At 41.1% G+C, this 12,244-nt stretch overlaps 1 protein-coding gene and 1 long non-coding RNA gene across 2 annotated transcripts in view; one reads left to right on the plus strand and one right to left on the minus strand.

The window, feature by feature from the left end:
* The window catches only part of LOC140848015 (uncharacterized), an 89,149-nt gene extending 78,734 nt beyond the window's left edge, over positions 1 to 10,415 (minus strand). The window contains exon 1 of the long non-coding RNA XR_012128464.1: positions 8,733 to 10,415. This is a non-coding gene — a long non-coding RNA (uncharacterized lncRNA). The remainder of the gene's footprint in view (positions 1 to 8,732) is intronic.
* Positions 7,710 to 12,244, plus strand: part of HAS2 (hyaluronan synthase 2) — a 30,643-nt gene continuing 26,108 nt past the window's right edge. The window contains exon 1 of the mRNA XM_017680727.3: positions 7,710 to 8,322. The gene's annotated coding sequence lies outside the window, so the exon portion shown is untranslated. The remainder of the gene's footprint in view (positions 8,323 to 12,244) is intronic.

The following is a 12,244-nucleotide window of genomic DNA, read 5'->3' on the forward strand; positions in this document are numbered from 1 at the left end:
CATCAGATTACCTCACTTATGGAAATCACTGAATTAATATGCCAGCAGATAACCAATTGATTATATAAGCCTCACCGTGTTCAAGACACACATACTGTCATTAAACAGAGACATTCTTTGGAATTCACAATTGAATTGCAATTTGAAAAAACAAAAGGCATTTTTACTGTTTTGTTATCCTAGTAGAAGTAAGGACAAAAATCTAGTTTTAAAGAGCTATGTGTAAAAAGCCCAGGAAAGCAATTTCTTCATCTACAGCATTTCTAAAGCAGAAACTTCCAAGCTTCAGAGTGCATAAGAATTACCTGAGGAAGCTTTCAAAATAGGCATATTCCCAGGACTCACCACTATAAATTCTGATGAAGTAGGTTTGGGGTTTGGGCATGGACTCTAGTTTTAAATGCAGTCAGGCGATTACCGTGGAGGCCCGCTCTCAGTCCACATTTTGTAGTCTTTAATTTCATTTGATTCTTGGAGCCACCTGGTTTTTCAAAACAAACAACGAGGCTACTTCCCAAACTTAGAGAGGCCTGACAGATTTGATGTGAACAAACAACAGGTGCTATCAGCAAGAGGTGAGTCAGAAACAAAATCAAAATACATCCTGGCTCTCGACTTAAGCATAATATATAGATGGGACGTTGCATAATAAGTTTGCCACCCACACAGATCTGGGTTGGACTCTGGAACTTAAAAATACAAGACAAAAAATGCTTGGGAAAGAACATCCCCATAATTCAGGAAAATGTAATTCCTTTGAATAGCATCACAATTGCTTGCATTCACCCTCAAGTTATCTTGACATCTAAGGTAGACAGGATGTGACTAATCAATACGTGGAGTCACACTTTTTAATGGTGTTTTAAGGCCCGAGGGTGGCAGTACCGGCCCTGAGGTGCCATTGGGATGGTAATTCTGCTAATTGGGTCTTGGAGCTAACACCTCTCTTGGATAAAGATGGGCAGTCTCACTTTGCCTAATGGATTCAGGGTTTTCCTCCTAAGATTGTCAGCCATCTGTATTTGAAAGCAGGTTTCTTACTCTGAAAGCCTGGAATAGAATTTGGATTTTTTTGTTCTCCTAAAAATGTAAAATTGGGTTTCAATGCCAGAGGAAAGGATATGTAATAGATTCTTGAAAAATTTTGTATTACCAGTTTCTTAATCCTCTTGGTTAGCTTTCTCCAAAATGCTTTTCCCTCCGAATTGATGCATTAAAAAAATGAGTGTGAACCATTAGAGAAAATTAAAGGTTTGCTTAATTTTTTCCCTTTGTCTGTTAAAACTCTTAAGAATATGATGTTTCTGATCAGTTAGGAGATTTACAAAGACCAACAATACTTCTCTTGGACGAGGGAATTTTTAGTCTGCCCATGGACAAGTTTTAGGGAAAGTAATCTGTGAACCCCCTGAAATTGTATGGAAATTTTTGAGCATATATTCACTTTTCTGGGAACAGTCACTTATAAAAAAAAATTATCAAAATATCAAAAAAGGGCCTCTCTACCTAGAACACTTCAGCAACTAACCCTTCTAAAAAGAAATTAGTTTACAGAAATTAAGCATATCTTTTTTTAAGATTTTAAAAAGCTAGAAAACTTAAACTTTCTAGGAGTAAAATGAAATGCTACTTCATTTCTAGGAATATTATTTAAGTAATGTAGTTAATCTATTTCTACAATTAACATTATTAGCAACTGCTTGTGGACAAACACATTTCAAATCTTCTCCTTAGTTATTATAATTAAGTCTATTAACATATCAAAGGACAAGTAGATTACAGACTTCCCCTTGAGCTGCACTTTCTGCCTATAATATTTGTCATGTAAAATATAAACCCTTGTTGACAGAAATTATTAGCATGTAAATCAAGGATAATTATTTTGTCCTTTTCTAATTTGGGTCAGAAAAATGGAAGTGATAAACATGTCCTTTAGGCTACATAAAATAGCTTTTTTCCTTCTCCAGTCTGAAACTTATGTGAGTCTGGAGAAAGTTCTTAAATTTAAATAGTCCAAAAACATGAAAGGAAAACTCCCACATATTCAGTGCTTTAAAGTAAAGTTCCCAACTATAAACTTTCCTTTTTCTTTTAAATTGAATCATCTAGGTGGTTGTATTTGGGGATTATGTTGTCAATCAAATCACAATTATTCATCTCAAGTACTTCTGAATATCCCCTTTTTAGGGTTTAGACTAAATCATAAAATATTTTGAAGCTAGTTTTTTCACCTCTGGAAAAGGATGCTAAAAGACAATTACAGAGTGTTTGATGAGGAGGGTAATATTTAAATCATAGCTCCAGTAAGATGCAGAATCTAATTTGAAATGATCAACAATTGATAAAGTACTGTTCTATCTAGTGTAGTGAGAGTTTCAAAAACTATGGGGAAAAAATAAAACCATCCTCTTCCGCCTTTATCAATGAATGAGTGTTTTGATCTCTTCCAATCTGTTCATTCTAATTTGCTGGGTGTCTGATAAGATGCTTCCATATAGCTTTCTGCCCACATCTTCAAGTTAAGAAATAAATATAGTCATACTCTCTTGAAAATTTTGTCTGAATTAATCCCAGAACCTCAAGAGTTCAGCCTTGGAATTACACTCATAGTAAGTAGTCAATCTCCGTGATACCGGAAACCCTGTCACAACCTCCAAACTGGGAACTAGAAAACTAAATTCCAAGCCAATCACTTTCCGTCCTTGCACAGACTCAGATTTTTACTCATACTCTAACTCTTTTAAAGTTCTACCTTTTGTGAAATTGAAGTATGTTGTATTTTAATCCCCACTGGGGTACAGTTTTAGGATTATAGAGAATATGCTAAATCTCCCATGCATATGGAAGCTCTCTAAGTTTTCCAATGTCTATCAGGTTCTGTGAATCTTCTCTGTCATTCTAAACATTTCTATTTCCTATAGCCATGCTTCATATGACAGGGTTACACTTGATATTCCTCCCTTAGCTGCTAGATCTCTTCTCGACGTGCAACAGCGTGTCTATGTTCTTCTGAAAGTAAAATACCCCCGTTTGTACACTACTGCACTTGGTGTGCTTAATATAAACCAGTATTCTTCAAAGTGTGTCTTGAAGACCCTTGGAGACCCCAAGATCTTTTCAGGGGATCAGCAATGATGAATGGTATTTTTATAAAAATACTAAGAAATTATTTGCATCTCTCTCTTTGTTGACATTTACACTGATGGTACAAAAACAATGGTGAATAAAGCTGCTAGTATACTTTAGCATGAAACAAGACTGTGCCATGAAACTGTCCTATCAGTCTCTATTTTCTTTATCCCCATGCACCCACAGGGAAATAAAAAGCAAATTGCACTTACAAAAGTCCTTGATAAAGCAGCAAAAATTAAATGTCAACCCTTGAGTATATGTCTTTTTAATAGTCTGTGTGAAGAAATGGAAAGTACATGGCTTGCTGTAGACCAAGCTACCATGGTTGTTTGGGGGAAAAGCTTTCATGGGACTGTGTCATGAGCTGAGCCGACTACTTTTATCATGGAATATCACTTTTACCTGTGTTAAAAAGAAACACACAGGGCCAGCCAGGTGTCACCTCTGCTGGGCCAAGTCACCAAACCAGGGTTTAATTCTTAAAACTCCATTACAGTTTCAACCTCCCCCAGAAATGCAGCTGGTCAGGTATTTTCTGGTTGGCAGGCATCATCCATAAAATAATCTGTCACATGAGCCTTCTCCATCTTCCCTGAAAGATGAAGTCATCTACCTCGTAAGACTCCCTGCACTTCCCCCTGAGAAAGTGACTTTGCCTGAAACAATCCCTTCTTTTCTTTGGCTAGTAACCGGCCCCCCAACGCACACCCTCCTCCTGTCTATAAAAACCTTCCATTTGTTCAATTCCTTGCAGCATCTCTCTCCTCGCTAGAGGGGATGCTGCCAACTCATGAATCACTTAATAAAGCCAACTGGATCTTCAAGTTTACTTAAACGAATTTTGTTTTTTTAACACTTGAGAGAATAACTTATAGACAAACTTTCATTATTCAAACTTAAATATCTGGAGGACATTTTCTTCTTTTGAATAATGAGTGAAGTGAACTTGTCACTACAATAAAACAGTTCTAATGAAAATATCTGAGCTTTCAAGAAAAAAATAAGAATTTTGGAAAACTTTGCCACTATGACCATGGCAGCTTCCCAATATTTGAAGACTTTTTGTTTGAGATTGGTGGTTCTGATTTTTTTAAACTATGGAATAATGAAATATGTCAACATTTGGAAATCTGCATAACTCAGTGAACCAATATTTTCCAAATGATCAATACATATTACAAACTCATAAATGGTTGTAAAAGATGGCATTTACAGTGTAAGATAAGCCAACAGATTCTAATATAACAGGGTACTCAAAGTTCATTCGAATTGCTTTAGATTCAACACTGCAATTTAACTTTCACAGTAATTTAAAATTATCTTTTAAGTTTTGACATAATATCAAAGAATATCTAAAAAGACTATTAAAATGCTTCTCCATATCCCACTTACATATGTTTGAAGACAGATTTTTTAATACTTCAATCAAAACAATTGAATGATGAAGCAGCTGTCTTCTATTAAGTCAGATAATAGAGATTTACAAAAATGGAAAACAATGCCACATTTCACAAAAATGTTATTAACAAGTCATTGTGTTTATTGTAGATGAATTAATATTTTTATACATTTTCAGTTGCCTTTTATTTCTAAATGGTAAATATTGAGAGCCACCACCCATATAAACAAGTTTTTTTGAAGTTGACAGAAGAATATATAGAGGTTCTTTACACTAAAAAAGCTTGAGAACCATTTATAAGAGAATAATGAAGGTACTAAATCCTTGTTCTAGGAACTATCAGAAGACACTGGCAACAACGTAGCTGCTAACTCACATTGACTCAAGTAAAACTACAACCTCTGAAGTTCTTTGCTATGTTTTCTTGCATAGCTGATAACATAATAGGTAGAGATTGGATAAGGTTTGTCTTAGGATGTTGGAACCTGGACATATGTCATCTTTTGATCCATACATTTTAGGCTTAAAATAGAAGTTAACATTTAAATTGATTACCAAATATTATTCAATTGATTGGCGCCACAGCATGTTTGCAAAACTGGATCGCAGAATCTGTTGCTTATGAATCAGTACTAGATGGCTGGTTGCCATAATTCAGGCCTGGAACTCAGAAAGGAATTCTGGTTACAAGTGAAGGTTTGGGGTGTATCCATGGGCACACAGAATAATTCAGTCCATGAGTCAGTGACTGGACATTAGAAAGCTGGAGTAAGTCAAGTAAGTGAACACAGGCTGAAATTTTAGGTAATGCTTATCAAGAATAATAAAAAGAATGGAAAGCCAGAAGGGTACTATTGTTTTTTGATTACCCGCAAGTTGTTTCAGGAACCAGTGGGTTACAGTAGGAACCACTTGTTAAGAGCTGAGTTTAGGCACTACATTAATCTCTTAACTTAACATATCCTATCATCATAACTTGGCAAAGCAGGGATTTTCTTCACTTATCAGCTAAGAAACAAGGTTTAGGAAGAGTCTGGAAATATGCTTCCAGGATCACACACACATCCCACATCACAGAACCCCACATCAAAGATGGGATTTGAAGTTAAGGTCTTCCTTACTCTGAATCCCCTTCCTGAGAAAGTCTGATAGATAAAATTTTCTGCCTTCAAGGAACTTTCACCTCTGTTTTTAAATTGTGCCAGCGTCTTCCCTGATCTGTTGGGGTTGGGGAGAGGGGAGAAACGGATAGAAATGCATGGATGTGTAATTAGCTTTTATATTCATCCATAATCTTGGATCATTTTACTTTTTCTTCATGGGCCATGAATTACAAGGCAACAAATAACAAATGTGCTTCTGTTTAACAAAGAAACACAGTTTTACTAAATGTTCTCATTGCTTGAACTATTAGCACCAGAACAGCTCAATGCTACCAAGCAATCATCAGCAATCCTGCACTGCATAGAATAATATTCCCGGAAGTTTGGAGCTCAGGTTAAGTGTCCCCATGGGGTCCCAGAGCTAGATATTTGACACCCCACAATCTGCACTCTAACCCCAAATCAGTTTAACCCACATTACATGTAAGACTGCATACGCTAGATAACATTTTATATTATGATTTAGCATTTAAAAACTACCACACAACCAAAAATCAGGAAGCAGGAGTCCGATTCAGTGGGATGAAATTGTGCTCTGAAATGTGGGCCAGTTCCCTGAGTCCAGCCACCTAAGGCACTGTTCAAAGGCTGAAAGGTCTGTAAGGGAAGATTAGTAAATGCGTTTCCCCGGAGCGTGTGAAGCCACCAGGCCATGGTAATGCTTCCCAGAGTCGCCTCCGCTGTGTGGGCGGTGGGGGACATGGGGGCGGGGACGGAAACGCGGAGTACTTTGCAGGTCGACTCCTGGGGACTGGCCTGTCTGACTACCTGGTATTGCAATAAAATTCTTGACCTCTAATCACGTCCCCCGACACCACACCCTGCGCGACCTGGGGCAGAGCCTCGCTCCCAGTTGACCCCACTTTTCTTTGACTTGCTCATTATTGCCCGTCAGGTGCAAGAACCAGTTTTCAAAGCCTAGTCGAGTTTGAAAGAAGTCCACACCTCAGAGGAACGTTGGAAGGAAAAGAAAGAAAATAAATCTTTTACCCTATAATAATTTCAGCGGAATCTCCGAAGACCAAATCAGTTACTTTGTAAACTTACTCTCATTTTTTCCTAAAGAGTGCCACCTACTGTCCATTTTAAGTCATCAAGCGGCTTGTTGGCAAGGAGCGGGGAAAGAAAGGAGGGGAAAATTAATCAGAAAGCTAAGTCTTCCCGGTCTGGGGGAATTGAAGAAAGATGAGAAAAGGTAAAGTCTAAGCAAAAAATTAAAGCATTTTGACTCGTTATCTTCTTAGAAGGTTAGCGAGAAGCAAAAGGCATTTAAGCTATTCCCTTAGAAATGCTTTTTTAAAGCGCGCTTTTTCCAGTCCTCCAGAGCACGATTTTTATTTTATTTTATTTTATTTTATTTTATTTTATTTTATAGTAAAGCGCGCTGTTGGCGTATTTTTACGTTAGGCGACCAGGTTAAGAAAAAAAACCTTTCTCCTGTTCTCGCCCACCCGAAGCAGAAGCTTCTGTGTAAGGGGCACTTTGACATGACGTCAGCTTTCTAACAGTTTGAGTTGGTGGGAAGAAAGGGTTAACAAGCGGTAGACCTGTTGCTGACTTTTTTAGGAGTCGCCGCGGGCTTTGGGAGCCTCTGGGAGTACGTACGCACACGCATCCTAGCTACCTCTCTCGAGGGCGGTTACTTAGCCTAAGGGCACCATTTGGCCTTAAAGCAAATTACTTAAACAGCGCGGGAGTTGATCGCAAAGGGGAATCCTTTTAACTGCGGAGTGCAGGGATGCCGACAAAGCGTGGCCTCCCGGCTCCACCGCTGGAGGAAAAGGGAATCAGGTGGTGGCCAGCGTGTGTGCACTGCATTTCTCTGCACACGTTAGCAATCAAGTTAATTGAATTCATTGGAGTTTAGAACCGGCCTGTAGCTCAGAGAGGGCTTTGAATGGCCAATTTCTCTTTCTCCCTCTCCCCCTCCCCGCCTCCCGGTCGCCCGCCCGCGCTCTCAGCTCCCTCCCTCCCCTCCGGGTTCCCCAGTCCGCACCTCCCTTCTCCACTCCCCTCACCCCCCACCCCTCCTCCGCCCTATTAAAACACCCACCAGCTCACTTGTTAAGACCCCCTTAAGTTGGAGGAGGCAGAAAGGCAACAACTGCGAGGAAGGAGAAGTCAAGACGTCTGGAAAGAATTACCCAGTCCTGGCTTCCAGCAGCCCATTGAACCAGGGACTTGAACCAGCCCCAGCCAAAGACTTTCTCCCGATTCTGCGCTTTCTGGGTTCTGCTGAGTCTTCACCAGGCTTTTTTTTTTTTTTTTTTTTTTGACACGAACAAGAGAAGAGACTGGGGGACTGGAGCAAAAATAATAGTAAAAATAGCAATAATAATAAAGTTAACTTATTTTTAAAGCACAAATTTTAAGAACTAGAAGGTTGAAGTGCAACGGAAATATTAACAAGAACAGTATTAAAATTTCCTTTCAAAGTGGGGGAGAACCAAACATTTAAGACTCCCCCATCCTTTTTAAATGTTGTTTTTAAATTTTTTATTTTTTTTGGCCGGTCGTCTCAAGTTCATCTGATCTCTTATTACCTCAATTTTGGAAACTGCCCGCCACCGACCCTCCGGGACCACACAGACAGGCTGAAGACAACTTTATGACCAAGAGCTGAACAAGGTACGTTACACTGGCGCGGTTCGGTGAATGATGTGGGTGCTCGAGTCAAGGCCAGGGAGAGGGATTTTATCCTACATAAGTGTTTAAAAAAATTTTTTTTAAGTCAGTTTTCGACAGAAAAGTTTAAGGCCTGGAAATTTCTAACAGACTGAAAGTCAGGGTACATTTCATATCACTGTCAGGGTTAGCAATGTATCTCTGTCTTTTCCCATCCCTGCGGCGCTCGCCAGAACCCCGCGGCCTTTCTGGGAACACAGGTAACCTCTCTGCCTGGGAAAGTCTGCGCGTCTGGGGATGTACTTTTCCACGCCACATCTTACGGAGCCGCAGAGGGGCTCCCGAGTTAGGAAACAAGAACTTGCACTGTGTAGGGAAAATGCATTCCTCTCAGCCGCCCCCATCCCCCTTACCTTCCTGTCTCTTCCCACCTTCCTCCCACCGCCTCATTCTCTGCGCGGTGGAAGTCTCTGCAACAGCCCAGGGCGTTTTACTTCAAAGTGGGAAGCCCGCTTCTTACTAAGAATTCAAAGGATTAAAGTGAGCTGGGCGCCCACATCGAGGTTGAAGCGAGCGGGACCCCGAAGGAGGAGACTCGGGCCACCACCTCGCCGCTACCCGCCTCGCTCGGCCACTCCCACTCTTTCTCCGGCTTCCCTTCCTTTGCACTCCCTGTAGCCCGTTAAATGTGTCAGACTGGGTCTGTCCGGGCTCAGCCCGGCTCCGGAAGCCTTACTCCGGCCCGGGGGTCCCTGACGCAGGCCAGGCTACCGGCGGACCCCAGGGGAGGAGGGCGCGCATCCCTCCGCTGCGCGCCGCCCAGGGCAGGGCGTCCGTGGGGACCGAGCTGCGTGCAGGCAGCTGCGATGTCCCGGGAGCCAATTCCGACGTGGCATCGAGCACGCCGGCGCTGCTTTCCGCAGCTGCAGCGCGGGGCACGGCCGGGTGGGGGTTTGGGGGTGCCGTCCAAGCGCCCGGCCCGGAGGTGGGGGCGGGGGCGGGGCCCCCGCTGGGAGGCGACCAGGGGCCGGGTTGGGATGGGTAGTCAGCACCTTGGGCGGAATTCGTCACACGGTTCCCGCCCAGAGTGAGCGAGGGCTCCGAAATGGGTCCCTGCGAACCGGAGGGCGGGCCTGAAAGGAGGGTCTGTGTGAGGGCGAGACCGGGAGGCCAGAGCGGCTTGTTCCTCCGGCCGGGGAAACGGCGCTGAAAAGGATCATTAGGGCTGGAAAGGGGTTGGGAGCGGAGAGGCGGTGCCTGGGGAGGACGCTTAAGACACCCGGGTCCTGTTACACAGCCGGAGGTGCCAGCTGCCTGTAGCGCGCTCCCGCCACCCCCAGATGCTGGCGCGGAGTGCTGGGCCTACGGTGCGACCGCGCTGCTGCGGGTTGCTAGAGCCCCGGCGGCCCCATCCTGCCCAGTCCACGGCCCCTGGGGAGCTTGGCTGCCGGGTGTCTCTGGAGCAGCTGCCCTGAAACGCTACACTCCTCCAACCCACGTGTCTGGCCTGGGATTGCCTGTGACGTCACACCCATGGGGAAGGTGTGACGTAATAGATCTGGAAGCCCTGATTGGCCACGAAGGGCTTCCCCGAACTGGCGGCCTGAGTATATATACACTTTCAGCTCAGAGTAAAGCGAAGGAGTTAGTAGTGAGTAGGGCTTTGCTGAAAAAGTGAGGCGCCTGATACCAAAGATGAACACCGTCCCCGCTCATTCTAGATTTCAAGGTGTCCCCCACCCCCGCCCAACCCGTAGTTTTTCATTGTAGTGAAGGAATATGATAATGTATGTACCTTTGGAGGTGTTAAATAGGACTATGATTTTTAAAAAATTAATTTTAACAAAATATTTAAAGGTCAACATTCAAAAATGCCAGTGAGGAAAGGTTTAAAATTAAAATGTGTATTTGTATAGAACTGACTAGGACAAACATTTATGCCCATCAAATTATTTGTAGATAGACTTTAAAATTTTAAAGAATAGGGTTGAAAAGAACTTTTAAATTCTAAACTTTCTTTCCATTCCGGTGTGCAAGTTAACTCATTATGTTAGTTTTCATTCCCTTTTTCTAGAGGCTATGTAAGATTGCCCATACAACTGAGGTACTTTTTTTTTTTTTACACATCATAGTCCATCAAAGGTTTTCCTAGTATTATAGCTATTCCTCTACATTTGCAATGAAAGATTAACTCTTTAAAGTACCTATATTACATTGTATATGCATTTGCAATCTTGGAACAAATAATTAAGAATTCTAGGTAGACATTTTTGGATTATAATACTGTAATTAGAATATCACTCTGAACAGAGAAAATCTTAGATATATTGACAAATGTATATCATGTGAGTTACTTGTATGGTACTCAGAACTGAAGCCTTACTTTACCAAAGTTATACAGCTTATAAAAATTCTAAGTCTTAAAACCAGTGATTAGGATCAAATTTGAACATCACTCTCCACAAAGCAAAGATGATATATAATCAGCTACCTTCCACGAAAGTGGGAATTGTGCAACAAATGCTAGAAAGTGAGTCAGATTGAAGCAGGTCATTTTTGCTAGGTCTTTAGAATAGTCTCACAACTTTTAATTTCATAAATACTTTTTCCACACACTTATCAGCTAAGATTTGTTTTAAGACTTTTTTTTCTTAATTTTAGGAATATACATACCTTTCACTGATTCATTTATTTATTATTGGAATTGTGGGGGAAAGTCCTTATCTATTCATCCGAGTGGAGGTCCCCTTTGGCAAAGTTATATTATACAGTTACATTTTTAATCTTAGAACAAGTAGTTTGTGAAGATATTAGTTTCCTAACTTTTACATAATGTGTGAGTTGAAGTCATTACAGAATGGAGTACATGCCCTCTGACCCTTTCTGGGTTCCTTTTTTATCCATGCACTGTCCATGCACTCCCAGGCTGTGCAGCACTGAATGACTGACTGCAAGTACAGAGCCAGAGGTAGCTGGTATGACAGCTGAATGGGGGGACAGCTCCCTGTAAAAAAATTGCTTTCACCACCCCAGCCTGGTTTTAATCCTTTCCTCTCTGACAGCTATCTGCATAGAATAAGTGTCATCCCACTGCATGTACCTTAAACTATTCAAGTATATTTGAATGCCACCTATGTGGAATTCCTATATATACTGCCTTGCCCATAGTCTAGGAAAATGTTACTATGTGAGTCAAAAATAAACATTAGGTCACACTCTTAAATATTTCTTTAATCTAAATAAAGTAATTGTGAATAAATACCTCTTAAATGCATATGTTTTTACTACAGATTATTAAAAAATGAGGAAGATACATGCAGTTCACATCTTAATGGAATTCATCATGCAAAAAAATTCAAAGAAGTCATTAAATAACTATAGTGTACAGTGAAATAGGATGTGGCCCTTAAAAAAAAAGAAAATAGCTGTTAATCACATGTCTAATGTGTACCAGCCACTGAGTTAGATTCTTTACATACATTGTATCTAATTTCCCTTGCAAAGAAAATTTTATAAATGCCCTTTTACCTCAGAAAGTTTAAGCAGCTCACTCGAGGTCACAGTGGTAGTAAGGCTGTGTCGATGGAATTTAATTAAATAATTCTTAAATAGAATATCTTTGAACTGGACTTGCTGAAGCTGGATTAGGTAAGTTTTATGGGGGCTCAGTTGAGAAATCACATCTGATTGCGATCAGGAAAGATTTCATAAAGAAACTTGCATTTGTGGTACATATAGCTATGTAGGATATTGACTAATAGAGATAGTGACCAAGAGCCGATGGAGGAACCTGGAGAACTAAGAGTCCATGCCAAGAAATTTGTAATTTTCCCTTTTGCCACACTGAACTTCAGGATGAAGTTTAGGATGGTGAAGTTCAGGAACCAGTAGAGCAGTTGGGGGAATTGGCATCCTAGGAGTAACT

This window comes from Manis javanica, chromosome 2 (assembly GCF_040802235.1).
Source record: "Manis javanica isolate MJ-LG chromosome 2, MJ_LKY, whole genome shotgun sequence".
Classification (NCBI taxonomy): domain Eukaryota; kingdom Metazoa; phylum Chordata; class Mammalia; order Pholidota; family Manidae; genus Manis; species Manis javanica.